This window comes from Pristiophorus japonicus, unplaced genomic scaffold, assembly GCF_044704955.1.
Source record: "Pristiophorus japonicus isolate sPriJap1 unplaced genomic scaffold, sPriJap1.hap1 HAP1_SCAFFOLD_99, whole genome shotgun sequence".
NCBI lineage: Eukaryota > Metazoa > Chordata > Chondrichthyes > Pristiophoridae > Pristiophorus > Pristiophorus japonicus.
This window is the reverse complement of record NW_027254919.1, coordinates 2,188,084-2,201,151: the sequence shown is the minus strand read 5'-3', so window position 1 is coordinate 2,201,151 and position 13,068 is coordinate 2,188,084. Positions and strand designations below refer to the sequence as shown.

Sequence of the window (13,068 nt, the reverse complement as noted above, 5' to 3'; positions counted from 1 at the left end):
GCACTCAACAAAACGTTGCATTTTCTTTTCATGCCAAGCATTTTGCATGAATGCATTGCAATGCCAACGCACATTTACCTGGCAAGACTGAAGTCCAATCTGTGCTGAACAGTGTGAAATAGAAACAGCTATTTGAGAAGCCATTGCCTCAACGGCATCTGTGTGAATTGCTCTGAATCGATAATTAACAGAGCGTAAAGAGGTGAAACTGACGCTGTGAATGCAAAAAGGACAATCCAAAGTGTAATGTTGGAATTGATTTGGCAGATTTTGAGAAAGCTTTCAAATGTTTTGGCATAGTTGGTTCCATGGTGAAAGGTGAGGACTCTGATCCAGCGATCCGAGTTCAAATCTCGGTAGAACGTGAATGCTTGTTGTCCCAGCTGCTGAAAATTTGGACCAAGCACATAGAAGACTGCTGTTTGGCAGTTTTGTTGCCTTTGTCATTGATGATTGATCTCCAAGTCTAGTTTTCAAATCGTGTGTTCAACCGGCAGTTACCTGTTCCAATCAGCAGAGTAGAAATTAGTTCGCTGTTTAATGCTGCCTTTGCCTGCACAATGTGTGCTGAGATTATCTGTGCAACATGCACTCCGCAGCATGAATAAACGCAATGCCTTTTGAAATGCATGGATTGCACTCAACAAAACGTTGCATTTTCTTTTCATGCCAAGCATTTTGCATGAATGCATTGCAATGCTAACACACGTTTTACCTGGCAAGACTGAAGTACAATCTGTGCTGAACAGTGTGAAATAGAAACAGCTATTTGAGAAGCCATTGCCTCAACGGCATCTGTGTGAATTGCTCTGCATCGATAATTAACAGACCGTAAATAGGTGAAACTGACGCTGTGAATGCAAAAAGGACAATCCAAAGTGTAATGTTGGAATTGATTTTGTAGATTTTGAGAAAGCTTTCAAATGTTTTGGTATGGTTGGTTCCATGGTGAAAGGTGAGCACTCTGGACTCTGATCCAGCGATCCGAGTTCAAATCTCGGTAGAACGTGAATGCTTGTTGTCCCAGCTGCTGAAAATTTGGACCAAGCACATAGAAGACTGCTGTTTGGCAGTTTTGTTGCCTTTGTCATTGATGATTGATCTCCAAGTCTAGTTTTAAAATCGTGTGTTCAACCGGCAGTTACCTGTTCCAATCAGCAGAGTAGAAATTAGTTCGCTGTTTAATGCTGCCTTTGCCTGCACAATGTGTGCTGAGATTATCTGTGCAACATGCACTCCGCAGCATGAATAAACGCAATGCCTTTTGAAATGCATGGATTGCACTCAACAAAACGTTGCATTTTCTTTTCATGCCAAGCATTTTGCATGAAAGCATTGCAATGCCAATGCACATTTACCTGGCAAGACTGAAGTACAAGCTGTGATGAACAGTGTGAAACAGAAACAGCTATTTGAGAAGCCATTGCCTCAACGGCATCTGTGTGAATTGCTCTGCATCAATAATTAACAGAGCGTAAAGAGGTGAAACTGACGCTGTGAATGCAAAAAGGACAATCCAAAGTGTAATGTTGGAATCGATTTGGCAGATTTTGAGAAAGCTTTCAAATGTTTTGGTGTTGTTGGTTCCATGGTGTAATGGTGAGCACTCTGGACTCTGAATCCAGTGATCCAAGTTCACATCTCGGTGGAACCTGAATGTTTGTTGTCCCAGCTGCTGAAATTTGGACCAAACACATAGAAGGCTGCTGTTTGGCAGTTTTGTTGCCTTTGTCATTGATGCTTGATCTGCAAGTCGAGTTTTCAAATCGTGTGTTCAACCGGCAGTTACCTGTTCCAATCAGCAGAGCAGAAATTAGTTTGCTGTTTAATGCTGCCTTTGCCTGCACATTGTGTGCTGAGATTATCTGTGCAATATGCACTTCGCAAGATTATTAAACGCAATGCCTTTTGAAATGCATGGATTGCACTCAACAAAACGTTGCATTTTCTTTTCATGCCAAGCATTTTGCATGAATCCATTGCAATGCTAACGCACATTTTACCTGGCAAGACTGAAGTATAATCTGTGCTGAACAGTGTGAAACAGAAACAGCTATTTGAGAACCCATAGCCTCAACGGCATCTGTGTGAATTGCTCTGCATTGATAATTAACAGACCGTAAATCGGTGAAACTGACGCTGTGAATGCAAAAAGGACAATCCAAAGTGTAATGTTGGAATTGATTTGGCAGATTTTGAGAAAGCTTTCAAGAGTTTTGGCATCATTGGTTCCATGGTGTAATGGTGAGCACTCTGGATTCTGAATCCAGCGATCCGAGTTTAATTCTCGGTGGAACCTGGTTGTTTGTGTCCCAGCTGCTGAAAATTTGCACCAAGCTTTTGAAGGCTGCTGTTTGGCAGTTTTGTTGCCTTTGTCATTGATGCTTGATCTGCAAGTCGAGTTGTCAAATCGTGTGTTCAACCGGCAGTTACCTGTTCCAATCAGCAGAGTAGAAATTAGTTTGCTGTTTCATGCCACCTTTGCCTGCACAATGTGTGCTGAGATTATCTGTGCAATATGCACTTCGCAAGAGGAATAAAAGCAACGCCTTTTGAAATGCTCGCAGAGCATGGATTGCACTCAACAAAAAGTTGCATTTTCTTTTCATGCCAAGCATTTTGCATGAATGCATTGCAATGCCAACGCACATTTACCTGGCAAGACTGAAGTACAAGCTGTGATGAACAGTGTGAAACAGAAACAGCTATTTGAGAAGCCATTGCCTCAACGGCATCTGTGTGAATTGCTCTGCATCGATAATTAACAGACCGTAAAGAGGTGAAACTGACGCTGTGAATGCAAAAAGGACAATCCAAAGTGTAATGTTGGAATCGATTTGGCAGATTTTGAGAAAGCTTTCAAATGTTTTGGCGTCGTTGGTTCCATGGTGTAATGGTGAGCACTCTGGACTCTGAATCCAGCGATCCGAGTTCAAATCTCGGTGGAACCTGAATGTTTGTTGTCCCAGCTGCTGAAAATTTGCACCAAGCTTTTGAAGGCTGCTGTTTGGCAGTTTTGTTGCCTTTGACATTGATGCTTGATCTGCAAGTCGAGTTGTCAAATCGTGTGTTCAACCGGCAGTTACCTGTTCCAATCAGCAGAGTAGAAATTAGATTGCTGTTTCATGCCACCTTTGCCTGCACAATGTGTGCTGAGATTATCTGTGCAATATGCACTTCGCAAGATGAATAAAAGCAACGCCTTTTGAAATGTACGCAGAGCATGGATTGCACTCAACAAAACGTTGCATTTTCTTTTCATGCCAAGCATTTTGCATGAAAGCATTGCAATGCCAATGCACATTTACCTGGCAAGCCTGAAGTACAATCTGTGCTGAACAGTGTGAAATAGAAACAGATATTATGAGAAGCCATTGCCTCAACGGCATCTGTGTGAATTGCTCTGCATCGATAATTAACAGAGCGTAAAGAGGTGAAACTGACGCTGTGAATGCAAAAAGGACAATCCAAAGTGTAATGTTGGAATTGATTTGGCAGATTTTGAGAAAGCTTTCAAATGTTTTGGCATAGTTGGTTCCATGGCGTAATGGTGAGCACTCTGGACTTTGAAACCAGTGATCTGAGTTCAAATCTCGGTGGAACCTGAATGTTTGTTGTCCCAGCTGCTGAAAATTTGGACCAAGCATGTAGAAGGCTGCTGTTTGGCAGTTTTGTTGACTTTGTCATTGATGCTTGATCTGCAAGTCGAGTTTTCAAATCGTGTGTTCAACCGGCAGTTACCTGTTCCAATCAGCAGAGTAGAAATTAGTTTGCTGTTTAATGCTGCCTTTGCCTGCACAATGTGTGCTGAGATTATCTGTGCAATATGCACTCCGCAGCATGAATAAACGCAATGCCTTTTGAAATGCATGGTTTGCACTCAACAAAACGTTGCATTTTATTTTCATGCCAAGCATTTTGCATGAATGCATTGCAATGCTAACACACGTTTTACCTGGCAAGACTGAAGTACAATCTGTGCTGAACAGTTTGAAACAGAAACAGCTATTTGAGAACCCATAGCCTCAACGGCATCTGTGTGAATTGCTCTGCATCGATAATTAACAGACCGTAAATAGGTGAAACTGACGCTGTGAATGCAAAAATATCAATCCAAAGTGTAATGTTGGAGTTGATTTTGTAGATTTTGAGGAATGTTTCAAATGGGCGACCGTAGTTGATTCTATGGTGAAATGGTGAGCACTCTGGACTCTAAACTCTAGCAATCCTGGTTCAAATCTCAGAAGAGCCTGAATGCTTGTTGTCCCAGCTGCTGGAAATTCAGGTCAAACAAGTAAAAAACTGCAGGTTTGCAGTTTTGTTGCCTTTGACATTGATGCTTGATCTGCAAGTCGAGTTTTCAAATCGTGTGTTCAACCGGCAGTTCCCTGTTCCAATCAGCAGAGGAAAAATTAGTTTGCTGTTTCATGCTGCATAATGTGTGCTGAGATTATCTGTGCAATATGCATTCCTCAGGATGAATAAATGCAACGCCTTTTGAAATGCATGCAGTACATGGTTTGCACTCAACAAAACGTTGCATTTTCTTTTCATGCCAAGCATTTTGCATGAATGCATTGCAATGCCAACGCACGTTTTACCTGCCAAGACTGAAGTACAATCTGTGCTGAACAGTGTGAAACAGAAACAGATATTATGAGAATCCATTGCCTCAACGGCATCTGTGTGAATTGCTCTGCATTGATAATTAACAGACCGTAAAGAGGTGAAATTGATGCTGTGAATGCAAAAAGGACAATCCAAAGTGTAATGTTGGAATTGATTTGGCAGATTTTGAGAAAGCTTTCAAATGTTTTCGCATAGTTGGTTCCATGGTGTAATGGTGAGCACTCTGGACTTTGAATCCAGCAATCCGAATTCAAATCTCGGTGGAACCTGAATGTTTGTTGTGCCAACTGCTGAAAATTTGGAACAAGCATGTAGAAGGCTGCTATTTGGCAGTTTTGTTGACTTTGTCATTGATGCTTGATCTGCAAGTCGAGTTTACAAATCGTGTGTTCAACCGGCAGTTACCTGTTCCAATCAGCAGAGTAGAAATTAGTTTGCTGTTTCATGCTACCTTTGCCTGCACAATGTGTGCTGAGATTATCTGTGCAATATGCACTTCGCAAGAGGAATAAAAGCAACGCCTTTTGAAATGCACGCAGAGCATGGATTGCACTCAACAAAAAGTTGCATTTTCTTTTCATGCCAAGCATTTTGCATGAATGCATTGCAATGCCAACGCACATTTACCTGGCAAGACTGAAGTACAAGCTGTGATGAACAGTGTGAAACAGAAACAGCTATTTGAGAAGCCATTGCCTCAACGGCATCTGTGTGAATTGCTCTGCATCGATAATTAACAGAGCGTAAAGAGGTGAAACTGACGCTGTGAATGCAAAAAGGACAATCCAAAGTGTAATGTTGGAATTGATTTGGCAGATTTTGAGAAAGCTTTCAAATGTTTTGGCATAGTTGGTTCCATGGTGTAATGGTGAGCACTCTGGACTCTGAATCCAGTGATCCGAGTTCAAATCTCGGTGGAACCTGAATGTTTGTTGTCCCAGCTGCTGAAAATTTGGACCAAGCATGGAGAAGGCTGCTATTTGGCAGTTTTATTGCCTTTGTCATTGATGCTTGATCTGCAAGTCGAGTTTTCAAATCGTGTGTTCAACCGGCAGTTACCTGTTCCAATCAGCAGAGTAGAAATTAGTTTGCTGTTTAATGCTGCCTTTGCCTGCACAATGTGTGCTGAGATTATCTGTGCAATATGCACTCCGCAGCATGAATAAACGCAATGCCTTTTGAAATGCATGGATTGCACTCAACAAAACGTTGCATTTTCTTTTCATGCCAAGCATTTTGCATGAATGCATTGCAATGCTAACACACGTTTTACCTGGCAAGACTGAAGTACAATCTGTGCTGAACAGTTTGAAACAGAAACAGCTATTTGAGAACCCATAGCCTCAACGGCATCTGTGTGAATTGCTCTGCATCGATAATTAACAGACCGTAAATAGGTGAAACTGACGCTGTGAATGCAAAAATTTCAATCCAAAGTGTAATGTTGGAGTTGATTTTGTACATTTTGAGGATTGTTTCAAATGGACGACCGTAGTTGATTCCATGGTGAAATGGTGATCACTCTGGACTCTAAACTCTAGCAATCCTCGTTCAAATCTCATTGGAGCCTGAATGTTTGTTGTCCCAGCTGCTGGAAATTCAGGTCAAACAAGTAAAAAACTGCAGGTTTGCAGTTTTGTTGCCTTTGACATTGATGCTTGATCTGCAAGTCGAGTTTTCAAATCGTGTGTTCAACCGGCAGTTCCCTGTTCCAATCAGCAGAGGAAAAATTTGTTTGCTGTTTCATGCTGCATAATGTGTGCTGAGATTATCTGTGCAATATGCATTCCTCAGGATGAATAAATGCAACGCCTTTTGAAATGCATGCAGTACATGGTTTGCACTCAACAAAACGTTGCATTTTCTTTTCATGCCAAGCATTTTGCATGAATGCATTGCAATGCCAACGCACGTTTTACCTGGCAAGACTGAAGTACAATCTGTGCTGAACAGTGTGAAACAGAAACAGCTATTATGAGAATCCATTGCCTCAACGGCATCTGTGTGAATTGCTCTGCATTGATAATTAACAGACCGTAAAGAGGTGAAATTGATGCTGTGAATGCAAAAAGGACAATCCAAAGTGTAATGTTGGAATTGATTTGGCAGATTTTGAGAAAGCTTTCAAATGTTTTGGCATAGTTGGTTCCATGGTGTAATGGTGAGCACTGTGGACTCTGAATCCAGTGATCCGAGTTCAAATCTCGGTGGATGCTGAATGTTTGTTGTCCCAACTGCTGAAAATTTGTAACAAGCATGTAGAAGGCTGCTATTTGGCAGTTTTGTTGACTTTGTCATTGATGCTTGATCTGCAAGTCGAGTTTACAAATCGTGTGTTCAACCGGCAGTTACCTGTTCCAATCAGCAGAGTAGAAATTAGTTTGCTGTTTCATGCTACCTTTGCCTGCACAATGTGTGCTGAGATTATCTGTGCAATATGCACTTCGCAAGAGGAATAAAAGCAACGCCTTTTGAAATGCACGCAGAGCATGGATTGCACTCAACAAAAAGTTGCATTTTCTTTTCATGCCAAGCATTTTGCATGAATGCATTGCAATGCTAACACACATTTACCTGGCAAGACTGAAGTACAAGCTGTGATGAACAGTGTGAAACAGAAACAGCTATTTGAGAAGCCATTGCCTCAACGGCATCTGTGTGAATTGCTCTGCATCGATAATTAACAGAGCGTAAATCGGTGAAACTGACGCTGTGAATGCAAAAAGGACAATCCAAAGTGTAATGTTGGAATTGATTTGGCAGATTTTGAGAAAGCTTTCAAATGTTTTGGCATAGTTGGTTCCATGGCGTAACGGTGAGCACTCTGGACTTTGAATCCAGCGATCCGAGTTCAAATCTCGGTGGAACCTGAATGTTTGTTGTCCCAACTGCTGAAAATTTGGAACAAGCATGTAGAAGGCTGCTATTTGGCAGTTTTGTTGACTTTGTCATTGATGCTTGATCTGCAAGTCGAGTTTTCAAATCGTGTGTTCAACCGGCAGTTACCTGTTCCAATCAGCAGAGTAGAAATTAGTTTGCTGTTTCATGCTACCTTTGCCTGCACAATGTGTGCTGAGATTATCTGTGCAATATGCACTTCGCAAGAGGAATAAAAGCAACACCTTTTGAAATGCATGCAGTACATGGTTTGCACTCAACAAAACGTTGCATTTTCTTTTCATGCCAAGCATTATGCATGAATGCATTGCAATGCCAATGCACGTTTTACCTGGCAAGACTGAAGTACAAGCTGTGATGCACAGTGTGAAACAGAAACAGCTATTTGAGAAGCCATTGCCTCAACGGCATCTGTGTGAATTGCTCTGCATCGATAATTAACAGAGCGTAAAGAGGTGAAACTGACGCTGTGAATGCAAAAAGGACAATCCAAAGTGTAATGTTGGCATTGATTTGGCAGATTTTGAGAAAGCTTTCAAATGTTTTGGCATAGTTGGTTCCATGGTGTAATGGTGAGCACTCTGGACTTTGAATCCAGCAATCTGAGTTCAAATCTTGGTGGAACCTGAATGTTTGTTGTCCCAACTGCTGAAAATTCTGGAACAAGCATGTAGAAGACTGCTATTTGGCAGTTTTGTTGACTTTGTCATTGATGCTTGATCTGCAAGTCGAGTTTACAAATCGTGTGTTCAACCGGCAGTTACCTGTTCCAATCAGCAGAGTAGAAATTAGTTTGCTGTTTCATGCTACCTTTGCCTGCACAATGTGTGCTGAGATTATCTGTGCAATATGCACTTCGCAAGAGGAATAAAAGCAACGCCTTTTGAAATGCACGCAGAGCATGGATTGCACTCAACAAAAAGTTGCATTTTCTTTTCATGCCAAGCATTTTGCATGAATGCATTGCAATGCTAACACACATTTACCTGGCAAGACTGAAGTACAAGCTGTGATGAACAGTGTGAAACAGAAACAGCTATTTAAGAAGCCATTGCCTCAATGGCATCTGTGTGAATTGCTCTGCATCGATAATTAACAGACCGTAAAGAGGTGAAATTGATGCTGTGAATGCAAAAAGGACAATCCAAAGTGTAATGTTGGAATTGATTTGGCAGATTTTGAGAAAGATTTCAAATGTTTTGGCATAGTTGGTTCCATGGTGTAATGGTGAGCACTCTGGACTTTGAATCCAGCAATCTGAGTTCAAATCTCGGTGGAACCTGAATGTTTGTTGTCCCAGCTGCTGAAAATTTGCACCAAGCATGTAGAAGGCTGCTGTTGGTAGTTTTGTTGCCTTTGTCATTGATGATTGATCTCCAAGTCTAGTTTTCAACCGGCAGTTAGCTGTTCCAATCAGCAGAGTAGAAATTAGTTTGCTGTTTCATGCTGCCTTTGCCTGCACAATGTGTGCTGAGATTATCTGTGCAATATGCACTCCGCAGCATGAATAAACGCAATGCCTTTTGAAATGCATGGATTGCACTCAACAAAACGTTGCATTTTCTTTTCATGCCAAGCATTTTGCATGAATGCATTGCAATGCTAACACACGTTTTATCTGGCAAGACTGAAGTACAATCTGTGCTGAACAGTTTGAAACAGAAACAGCTATTATGAGAATCCATTGACTCAACGGCATCTGTGTGAATTGCTCTGCATTGATAATTAACAGACCGTAAAGAGGTGAAACTGATGCTGTGAATGCAAAAAGGACAATCCAAAGTGTAATGTTTGAATTGATTTGGCAGATTTTGAGAAAGCTTTCAAATGTATTGGCATCGTTGGTTCCATGGCGTAATGGTGAGCACTGTGGACTCTAAATCCAGCGATCCGAGTTCAAATCTCGGTGGAACCTGAATGTTTGTTGTCCCAACTGCTGAAAATTTGGAACAAGCATGTAGAAGGCTGCTATTTGGCAGTTTTGTTGACTTTGTCATTGATGCTTGATCTGCAAGTCGAGTTTTCAAATCGTGTGTTCAACCGGCAGTTACCTGTTCCAATCAGGAGAGTAGAAATTAGTTTGCTGTTTCATGCTACCTTTGCCTGCACAATGTGTGCTGAGATTATCTGTGCAATATGCACTTCGCAAGAGGAATAAACGCAATGCCTTTTGAAATGCATGGATTGCACTCAACAAAACGTTGCATTTTCTTTTCATGCCAAGCATTTTGCATGAATGCATTGCAATGCTAACACACGTTTTACCTGGCAAGACTGAAGTACAATCTGTGCTGAACAGTTTGAAACAGAAACAGCTATTTGAGAACCCATAGCCTCAACGGCATCTGTGTGAATTGCTCTGCATCGATAATTAACAGACCGTAAATAGGTGAAACTGACGCTGTGAATGCAAAAATATCAATCCAAAGTGTAATGTTGGAGTTGATTTTGTACATTTTGAGGAATGTTTCAAATGGACGACCGTAGTTGATTCCATGGTGAAATGGTGATCACTCTGGACTCTAAACTCTAGCAATCCTCGTTCAAATCTCAGGGGAGCCTGAATGTTTGTTGTCCCAGCTGCTGGAAATTCAGGTCAAACAAGTAAAAAACTGCAGGTTTGCAGTTTTGTTGCCTTTGACATTGATGCTTGATCTGCAAGTCGAGTTTTCAAATCGTGTGTTCAACCGGCAGTTCCCTGTTCCAATCAGCAGAGGAAAAATTAGTTTGCTGTTTCATGCTGCATAATGTGTGCTGAGATTATCTGTGCAATATGCATTCCTCAGGATGAATAAATGCAATGCCTTTTGAAATGCATGCAGTACATGGTTTGCACTCAACAAAACGTTGCATTTTCTTTTCATGCCAAGCATTTTGCATGAATGCATTGCAATGCCAACGCACATTTTACCTGCCAAGACTGAAGTACAATCTGTGCTGAACAGTGTGAAACAGAAACAGATATTATGAGAATCCATTGCCTCAACGGCATCTGTGTGAATTGCTCTGCATTGATAATTAACAGACCGTAAAGAGGTGAAATTGATGCTGTGAATGCAAAAAGGACAATCCAAAGTGTAATGTTGGAATTGATTTGGCAGATTTTGAGAAAGCTTTCAAATGTTTTGGCATAGTTGGTTCCATGGTGTAATGGTGAGCACTCTGGACTTTGAATCCAGCAATCCGAGTTCAAATCTCGGTGGAACCTGAATGTTTGTTGTCCCAGCTGCTGAAAATTTGGAATAAGCATGTAGAAGGCTGCTATTTGGCAGTTTTGTTGACTTTGTCATTGATGCTTGATCTGCAAGTCGAGTTTTCAAATCGTGTGTTCAACCGGCAGTTACCTGTTCCAATCAGCAGAGTAGAAATTAGTTTGCTGTTTAATGCTGCCTTTGCCTGCACAATGTGTGCTGAGATTATCTGTGCAATATGCACTCCGCAGCATGAATAAACGCAATGCCTTTTGAAATGCATGGATTGCACTCAACAAAACGTTGCATTTTCTTTTCATGCCAAGCATTTTGCATGAATGCATTGCAATGCCAACGCACGTTTTACCTGCCAAGACTGAAGTACAATCTGTGCTGAACAGTGTGAAACAGAAACAGATATTATGAGAATCCATTGCCTCAACGGCATCTGTGTGAATTGCTCTGCATTGATAATTAACAGACCGTAAAGAGGTGAAATTGATGCTGTGAATGCAAAAAGGACAATCCAAAGTGTAATGTTGGAATTGATTTGGCAGATTTTGAGAAAGATTTCAAATGTTTTGGCATAGTTGGTTCCATGGTGTAATGGTGAGCACCCTGGACTTTGAATCCAGCGATCCGAGTTCAAATCTCGGTGGAACCTGAATGTTTGTTGTCCCAGCTGCTGAAAATTTGGAACAAGCATGTAGAAGGCTGCTTTTTGGCAGTTTTGTTGACTTTGTCATTGATGCTTGATCTGCAAGTCGAGTTTTCAAATCGTGTGTTCAACCGGCAGTTACCTGTTCCAATCAGCAGAGTAGAAATTAGTTTGCTGTTTCATGCTACCTTTGCCTGCACAATGTGTGCTGAGATTATCTGTGCAATATGCACTTCGCAAGAGGAATAAACGCAATGCCTTTTGAAATGCATGGATTGCACTCAACAAAACGTTGCATTTTCTTTTCATGCCAAGCATTTTGCATGAATGCATTGCAATGCTAACACACGTTTTACCTGGCAAGACTGAAGTACAATCTGTGCTGAACAGTTTGAAACAGAAACAGCTATTTGAGAACCCATAGCCTCAACGGCATCTGTGTGAATTGCTCTGCATCGATAATTAACAGACCGTAAATAGGTGAAACTGACGCTGTGAATGCAAAAATATCAATCCAAAGTGTAATGTTGGAGTTGATTTTGTACATTTTGAGGAATGTTTCAAATGGACGACCGTAGTTGATTCCATGGTGAAATGGTGATCACTCTGGACTCTAAACTCTAGCAATCCTCGTTCAAATCTCAGGGGAGCCTGAATGTTTGTTCTCCCAGCTGCTGGAAATTCAGGTCAAACAAGTAAAAAACTGCAGGTTTGCAGTTTTGTTGCCTTTGACATTGATGCTTGATCTGCAAGTCGAGTTTTCAAATCGTGTGTTCAACCGGCAGTTCCCTGTTCCAATCAGCAGAGGAAAAATTAGTTTGCTGTTTCATGCTGCATAATGTGTGCTGAGATTATCTGTGCAATATGCATTCCTCAGGATGAATAAATGCAACGCCTTTTGAAATGCATGCAGTACATGGTTTGCACTCAACAAAACGTTGCATTTTCTTTTCATGCCAAGCATTTTGCATGAATGCATTGCAATGCCAACGCACATTTACCTGGCAAGACTGAAGTACAAGCTGTGATGAACAGTGTGAAACAGAAACAGCTATTTGAGAAGCCATTGCCTCAACGGCATCTGTGTGAATTGCTCTGCATCGATAATTAACAGAGCGTAAATCGGTGAAACTGACGCTGTGAATGCAAAAAGGACAATCCAAAGTGTAATGTTGGAATTGATTTGGCAGATTTTGAGAAAGCTTTCAAATGTTTTGGCATAGTTGGTTCCATGGTGTAATGGTGAGCACTGTGGACTCTAAAACCAGCGATTGGAGTTCAAATCTCGGTGGAACCTGAATGTTTGTTGTCCCAACTGCTGAAAATTTGGAACAAGCATGTAGAAGGCTGCTATTTGGCAGTTTTGTTGACTTTGTCATTGATGCTTGATCTGCAAGTCGAGTTTTCAAATCGTGTGTTCAACCGGCAGTTACCTGTTCCAATCAGGAGAGTAGAAATTAGTTTGCTGTTTCATGCTACCTTTGCCTGCACAATGTGTGCTGAGATTATCTGTGCAATATGCACTTCGCAAGAGGAATAAACGCAATGCCTTTTGAAATGCATGGATTGCACTCAACAAAACGTTGCATTTTCTTTTCATGCCAAGCATTTTGCATGAATGCATTGCAATGCTAACACACGTTTTACCTGGCAAGACTGAAGTACAATCTGTGCTGAACAGTTTGAAACAGA

General features: G+C 41.2%; 10 non-coding genes across 10 annotated transcripts; all 10 read left to right on the top strand.

Moving 5' to 3' along the window:
• Positions 1–1,582: 1,582 nt before the first annotated feature.
• trnaq-cug (transfer RNA glutamine (anticodon CUG)) lies at positions 1,583–1,654 on the top strand. Its single transcript has one exon. It is a non-coding gene; the product is annotated as a tRNA-Gln (tRNA).
• Positions 1,655–2,227: 573 nt separating this feature from the next.
• Positions 2,228–2,299, top strand: trnaq-cug (transfer RNA glutamine (anticodon CUG)). Its single transcript has one exon. It is a non-coding gene; the product is annotated as a tRNA-Gln (tRNA).
• A 580-nt stretch (positions 2,300–2,879) lies between these two features.
• trnaq-cug (transfer RNA glutamine (anticodon CUG)) lies at positions 2,880–2,951 on the top strand. Its single transcript has one exon. It is a non-coding gene; the product is annotated as a tRNA-Gln (tRNA).
• A 1,875-nt stretch (positions 2,952–4,826) lies between these two features.
• Positions 4,827–4,898, top strand: trnaq-uug (transfer RNA glutamine (anticodon UUG)). The gene has a single exon. It is a non-coding gene; the product is annotated as a tRNA-Gln (tRNA).
• Positions 4,899–5,480: 582 nt separating this feature from the next.
• trnaq-cug (transfer RNA glutamine (anticodon CUG)) lies at positions 5,481–5,552 on the top strand. The gene has a single exon. It is a non-coding gene; the product is annotated as a tRNA-Gln (tRNA).
• A 1,875-nt stretch (positions 5,553–7,427) lies between these two features.
• Positions 7,428–7,499, top strand: trnaq-uug (transfer RNA glutamine (anticodon UUG)). The gene has a single exon. It is a non-coding gene; the product is annotated as a tRNA-Gln (tRNA).
• Positions 7,500–8,082: 583 nt separating this feature from the next.
• On the top strand, positions 8,083–8,154 carry trnaq-uug (transfer RNA glutamine (anticodon UUG)). The gene has a single exon. It is a non-coding gene; the product is annotated as a tRNA-Gln (tRNA).
• A 583-nt stretch (positions 8,155–8,737) lies between these two features.
• trnaq-uug (transfer RNA glutamine (anticodon UUG)) lies at positions 8,738–8,809 on the top strand. Its single transcript has one exon. It is a non-coding gene; the product is annotated as a tRNA-Gln (tRNA).
• Positions 8,810–10,663: 1,854 nt separating this feature from the next.
• On the top strand, positions 10,664–10,735 carry trnaq-uug (transfer RNA glutamine (anticodon UUG)). Its single transcript has one exon. It is a non-coding gene; the product is annotated as a tRNA-Gln (tRNA).
• A 575-nt stretch (positions 10,736–11,310) lies between these two features.
• trnaq-uug (transfer RNA glutamine (anticodon UUG)) lies at positions 11,311–11,382 on the top strand. The gene has a single exon. It is a non-coding gene; the product is annotated as a tRNA-Gln (tRNA).
• Positions 11,383–13,068: the final 1,686 nt, after the last annotated feature.